This window comes from Meleagris gallopavo, chromosome Z (assembly GCF_905368555.1).
Source record: "Meleagris gallopavo chromosome Z, MGAL_WU_HG_1.1, whole genome shotgun sequence".
In the NCBI taxonomy this organism is placed as follows: Eukaryota; Metazoa; Chordata; class Aves; order Galliformes; family Phasianidae; genus Meleagris; species Meleagris gallopavo.
Window position 1 is genome coordinate 35875127 of NC_139435.1, and position 6580 is coordinate 35881706.

At 35.6% G+C, this 6580-nt stretch overlaps 1 protein-coding gene and 1 long non-coding RNA gene across 2 annotated transcripts in view; one reads left to right on the plus strand and one right to left on the minus strand.

Moving 5' to 3' along the window:
* ALDH1A1 (aldehyde dehydrogenase 1 family member A1) overlaps window positions 1-6580 on the minus strand; it is a 30768-nt gene that overhangs the window by 22665 nt on the left and 1523 nt on the right. The gene's annotated exons all lie outside the window — the stretch shown is intronic.
* LOC146542208 (uncharacterized) overlaps window positions 1-6580 on the plus strand; it is a 39920-nt gene that overhangs the window by 8414 nt on the left and 24926 nt on the right. The gene's annotated exons all lie outside the window — the stretch shown is intronic.

A 6580-nucleotide genomic window follows, 5' to 3' on the forward strand; every position in this document is an offset into this window, starting at 1 on the left:
ATAGAAGAAACCTAGACTATTCTTTTAGCAGTTAGTACATTTCACAGTGACAGTCTCTTAAAAAACACTTAGCAGTACATACTGGAAGAAGAGCTCCGATCCTGTGAGCATAATGTTGCATTCAGTACATTAATATAATCATATTATATTAATATAATAATATTAATAAACACTTAGCAAGTTTCCTGCTGACAGTGCAGGTGACCACACTGATTGACAGGATTACATCTGAAGGTTGTGAATGTAAGGGGTTCTTCTGTCTTTCCTTCCTACCTGTATGCCATTCAAGCTTTTCTGGTTTTGGTTTTCAGCGTGTGTTGCAATTCCTACTTTTGAATAGAAAAGCTACTTTGTACAACTTCAGGCTTTGATGAGATGGTCCTTTAGTAAAATTTAGTCATCATTGCTTTACAATCAGTATGACTCTCTTCTGTTTAAAATGATCCTAATTACTTGGTGCCATTCATTATTTATTCAGCAATTTCTATCAATATCCTGAAATTTGCAATTTAAAGTTTTCAGCCTCCCAGTCTTTTGTTATCCTAATGGTAATACCAGTTCTCCTTTTCTTTAAGTAATAGACATAAAATGCAAATGCTCCAGTTACTCTGACTATTGTCAGCAATATGTCTATCTTTATTTGAACTGTGAGCGGTATTACAGCAAATTAATTCTTGTCCAACCTTCATTCCAACCCAAAGGAGCTCTGTAATGCCTCTATACTATTGCCCCTTAGCAGACACCACCTCTCTTGATTTTCCACCAGGAAAAACAAGTAAACAAGCTTTGCTTGCTTAGATATTTTTACCCTGACAGTGATTTGAATATGTCTAATAACCAATAAAATAATTTTTCCTTATTCTATGTTATTCTGCCTTTGTATTTAATATCTATTTCACCCTCTTTATAAAAGTACAAATCATACAAGCTAGCAGCTAGGAATCAGTAAGAGTGAAAACTGCATAACAGCTACATCAAAGTTAATCACAACAGATTACTCAACAGCAGTGAAAATGATATCCAAAGTTCATTTAACAAATGACAGTAACTGTGTCCCTACACAGTTAAGCTTTTACAAAGGCTGAATGAAAGTAATACACAAAATTCATGCAATAAATAACTTAGTTTCTACTGAAAGATTAAGCATTTATGCAGACTGAAAAACACGGTGTGTACTAAATTTACTTTCTTTGTCTGGAACAAACACCATCACATTTGATTGTAATATTTCTGACACATGCAGAACAACAAGTAAACAAGGCAAGATGGGTGTTGATTTTTATCCAACTGAACTTTTATGAACTTTTGTGATATAGCACTAGCAATTCAAAATTAGACACCTTTATATCTAAAAAAATAATTAGCAAATACATCATTACAACTGAAGGAAAAATTAAGTAATTCTGAGTTTTCTGTTATGTTAAAAATGATACCAAAATTATCACAGAATCTCAGGAGAGTTAAGTATGGAAGAGACCTCTGGAGGCCATCTTGTCCTGCTCAAAGGGCATCAAGCAAGTTGTCCAGGACAATGTCAAAGTGACTTTTGAATATCTCTGGGGAGGAGACTCTAGATCTCTGGGCAACCTTTGCCAGTGCTCTTTCTCCCAAGAAATAAAGAAGTGTTGCCTGATATTTAGACAGAGCCTTGTTCCAGTTTATGCCCACTGTTTTATGTTCTGAGCTCATTCAGTAATTGCTGAATGGCAGAGAATAAAATGATCTACTAAAAATGTATACTAATATGCAGTCATTGAGAAGTCATATAATATTACACAGCGGTGAAAATTTATCAGACAGATGAATGAAGATCCATGGAAGGAATGTGAGGTATTCATGTCCATTTGTATACGCAAAATAGAACCTGCGTCTGATCTATAGGCCAGTTGGTGCTGCCCCGGAGCCAGACATCTTTGAATATACACAGGTGAAATTGTCAAAGGGAGTTATCTTTTACTTTCTGATTCTGTAAGCTGGTCTTTGAAGAGAAAGAAAATGTCACTAGGAAGGCTTTATATACCACACAGAGTATGAAAAGGGAAAGATATGTTGCTGCTCAGTATGTCATGGAATTATCTCTAGATCTATATGAGTCTGCGAAGGGGGACAGCAGGCTCACAGGCCCACAGGCCCAGAAAAGAGAGGTGGGGAGAGAGAGAGGGTGCCAATGGTTTATGGGTCAGTTCGGCCCTGTTCTGTGACTAATGAGGCAGGGGGACTCATGAGTCCACACCCTAGGAAAGGGGAATGGGGAAAGGGAATATGAGTAATACTCTCAATGCCATGTTGCCACAGGACTTGTTTCTTGAGACCTGATATGGTGTTTTAGGCCATAGACCAAAGGCACAAAAGAGATCCTGCTCATACTCATAATTAAAAACGTTGCAGATTCTGATTATACTGGGAATTTTATGTTCAGTCTCTGCCAATTTTGAGGATCCTGGCTGACAGAAGCACCTTGCCCCACATCTACTCACTGATTATAACCATGCAGGCAGAAGCTTGAGGACCTGAGTTTAAATCGACTATCTAATGATCTAGTGGAAAATACGTGATTTCTATTTTCTTTCAATCACTGCAAAGCACCCCTACTGCTTCTCAGAAGAAGAACTTCTTCATCAGAAGTTTCTACATTTAAATAGAAAACCAGGATATAATTTGGGGCAGGCAAATCAAAGCAGATGATGGTTGATGCAGGGCAGGACAGAGGTAAGGTGCCATAAATGCTGGATAAATGCTTTTTGTCTCACAGAACTGATATAAATCCTATAAGCTATAAACACATATGCTATCAATACATGACAGATTTCAAGTAATGTATTTTTGGCATACTATTGACATTCCTTGCATTTATTTTCTGGGCAGTTCTTAATAATTTATGAGCAGTATGGTAATATTTTCATGATCAATTAAAAGATTATCTTTAAACATATATGGTAACAATTACCTATTACTATATTCTGATTACTATATTCTTGAATGTTTCTGATTGATTATACATTGGCATCTTATATGCAGTGTCATCATTTCCTCTAGCCATCGGGGCAGATCAGCAAACTCCTGATTTAACAAAATCTGTCATGGAAATAAAAATGCAAGTTCCAGGAAATTTCAAGTACGTGATGAAGCTGACCAGAAGAAGGTCAGAAGAGGATCTGCACAAAATGCTATCTATTATGAAAGGGCAAAGACAGCAGTTAAGTAGTTAATATGAACAAGACATCTTTAGTTACATTGCCAAGAAAAGAGACAAAGTAAAAGGTAAATATTAACATAACACTGCTATGATGTTACAGCATGCCAAATTCATATCTGTCTGTGAAAGGAATAATAGTAAAACATACCATTTTTGGAAGTTCTGAAAGTATTTGTTTAAAAATTGTATTTATTGCACCAACTAATATCATCCATGATATTACCTTAGAATATTTTTCTTATTAATGTCCCTAATACCATTCCCATTTCAAACATAACTTCATTACTTTAGATATGTACACAACATTGTATCAGGATTGTTTAAATAGAATATTCAGATGTCTTTTTCAAATCAGACAACAGTCTTATGCAAGTATGACAGACAGAACAGAAGAGGAAAAAGTCAAAACTCTCCACATATGCTATGTTACATACATTGCAAGCAACTGTGCTGAAATGTGCATGCAGATTTTTCCATATGGTCGGAAAAAACCCAACCAACCAAGTTCAGCAGAAACCAACCACCACAAGCAGGCTGAGGCTCCCTAAATGCAGAGAACACTCATGTACCATCCAATAGTATTCTGTCAACTCTCCCATCTTACTAAAAAATGAATCCCTCCCCAAATTGGGATAATCTTGCAACCAGTCACACTGTTTTTTCTTTCAGGTAGAACTTTTTTCTTGTTTATCAGGTGAAAACATGAAAGAGCTAATATTTTACTGCACATGCAATGTAAAGAGAGTTGTTTGTAGTGACTGAACACTGACATGGGGTTAAGGGCTAGAAAACTGTTTTGCAAAGATTGATGTCATAGAGGTATTGTTGTTGTCAATTTGTTATTTCACTGGTATTTTTAAGAGGGAAAAGAACTTTTATTTCAACAACCTGAGAAACTAATGACTTCCACACATTGCATTAGACCTGGAAATACACATTACACAATAGACGCTATAATACACCTTTTCATTTAAACTAAGGCTATTGCAGTCAAAAGCCTTCGATTGGCTTTATTTCCCAGTATCAGAGTGCAATAAAACCTTGATTCTCTGAAAGGACTGATTTCAGTTTAGAGAATCAGATGCTGCTCTAATAGCAAGAGTGGAAGTCACGTAGGAAGCTACAGATTTTGTATTTTGCTTTATACAGTTGATTTGACCACTCAAGTGATCTGAGCAGAGAACTGGGAAAAAGGACCTGTTCTTTGCCTTTTTTTTTTTTTTTTTTCTTTCTTTCTTCTGGTCATCACTTCGTGTTGTATTGGAGTATTTTGAAATGACCGTGAGTTCATCTTATAACATAACTGCTAAAAAAGGAAGTGCCATATTAATGTCTGTCTTCCATGAAAAATAAACTTGATTCAGGACTTTGCCTTAAATGGACTAACCATACAATGGCTCTATTAAGGCTCTATTCTAGATGCCAATACCTTATATTTATAAATACAGCTTCGCATGCATCTTCCTTGGAATGAGCATCACCTTTTAATAGGCTCTTTACTGTAGAGCCTGCAGCCCTTCCTATCATCAAACTTTTCTTGACATTGCTCTACAAATGAGCACAGTTACCTGGTATACAGTGCTAACATTGCTGACAGCAATCATCCTGTTTTGATAACTGTTCAGCTGACAACTCACTGCCTCTCTAGTGCAGACAGTAAACCATTAAGTGACACTACTAGTATTTTGCGGTGGCCAGCAATAGTGAAGAGCTGTTGCTAGGTTCCTGCTGCTTGCTGGAGGATGAAATTCAGCATCACTCAGGTGAGTGAAGTAGTGCTGAAAAACTGTTGTCCCCTGCTCACACATGCTCTTGTAGAATTCAGATGAATTCAACATTGGCAATCTGTCTTATGGTCCAATCCCAGCCTGGCAGAAATCTGTGGTCTGAGAGCTTTTAATATAAATTTTTTTTCTCATTAGAATTTTGTGTTAAAAAATGTATGCATAAAGGAATTTTATCTTACTGCTGTAATGAACTAATGATTAAAGAACATACCCATTCTATTCATTGTTTATTTAAACTTTTGGGATGCATCAGTTAGTGCCTTGGTATTTACAAAGTCATTCAAGCTTAAACAAAGTAGGTTTCTATAGTTGCTTTATTGCCAGTGGCCTCTCCCCAGGTATTCTGATTCAATTTTTGTATTTTTATCCCTCAACTTTGTGAAAGCAGTAATTATACCATACAGGATACATAGCTATAATTTTTTCTTCAGTCAGGGTGGTTTAGTCTTCCACATCATTTCACACACAGTTTAGCAAAATAATCTGTTGCAGTTTTCTTCCCCTCTTGTAATTCAACAATTTAACAATCAACTAATCTGAATTTCTCTGATTAAAGCAACATCACTAGTATATTTGAAAATATTTGAAAAAATTCATGGCAGAAATCATTTTTTCAAAGTGTCTAAATCCCCAATGTTGACTAAGTAAAATATTTACCAGTACATTTATAGCCATTTACCAATACTCATTCAGCACAATTTAGTGCTAAAGTGAACAGTATAATCTGAAATGCCAACATATATATCCACAGAATAGAATAGAACAGAGCAAAATAGTATAAGCAAATTCTTGAGGGCATTATCCAGATGCTTTTTGAACACAAAGCATCAACCAACTTTGCAGGCAGCCTATTCCAGTATTTGACCACGCCCATGCAAATGCTTTCTAGTTAAACAATCTGTATAAAAATCCTAAACTGAACCTTCTTGTAGAAAACAAAACAGTGTGTATTAAGTTTAGAGCAAAGCCCTTGGAATAACTCCTGTGCACTTTTCTCCAGAAGCTTGTGTGATGGCAGTTTTTATTTTGTCATTACAGATAAAGAGAACCAAGAATTTTTTGAAGAGAGGAATCTTCTGATGTCCATAGTATGTCAGGCAGAAAGTTAAATACTACAGTTGTAATTAATGCTTCTCTCATTCTGACTCCTTCAAGGTACATAATCACAGCAGTCTCACACTACATGTGCTAATTTGCATAGGTGAGGATGGATAGGAGAGGATGGGTAAGAGGACAAGAATACATTGCATTAAATTGTAAGAGGACAGCTGGATATGGGATAAATTTATATTATGCCAGTTCCCTATCCCTTAGTTCACTCTTATGGTTTTCAGACAGTCTTTTGTGATATTTCTAGAGAGGAGGAATGTATAACAAAAAGAAAGCATGTTTTTGACTTCATCACTTGTATGCACACAGTTTTGCACAGTTTTATACTTATTGTATATTGAATATTGAATTTCTGCAGAGATACATTGTATACTGTTTTTAAGAAAATAAAATCTGTATTCTGGGCAAAAAAAAATAAAAAAAAATCAAAAAACAGGAAAACCCAAACACATTAATTTACTATGTGCACTGTACTTAAATAGATATT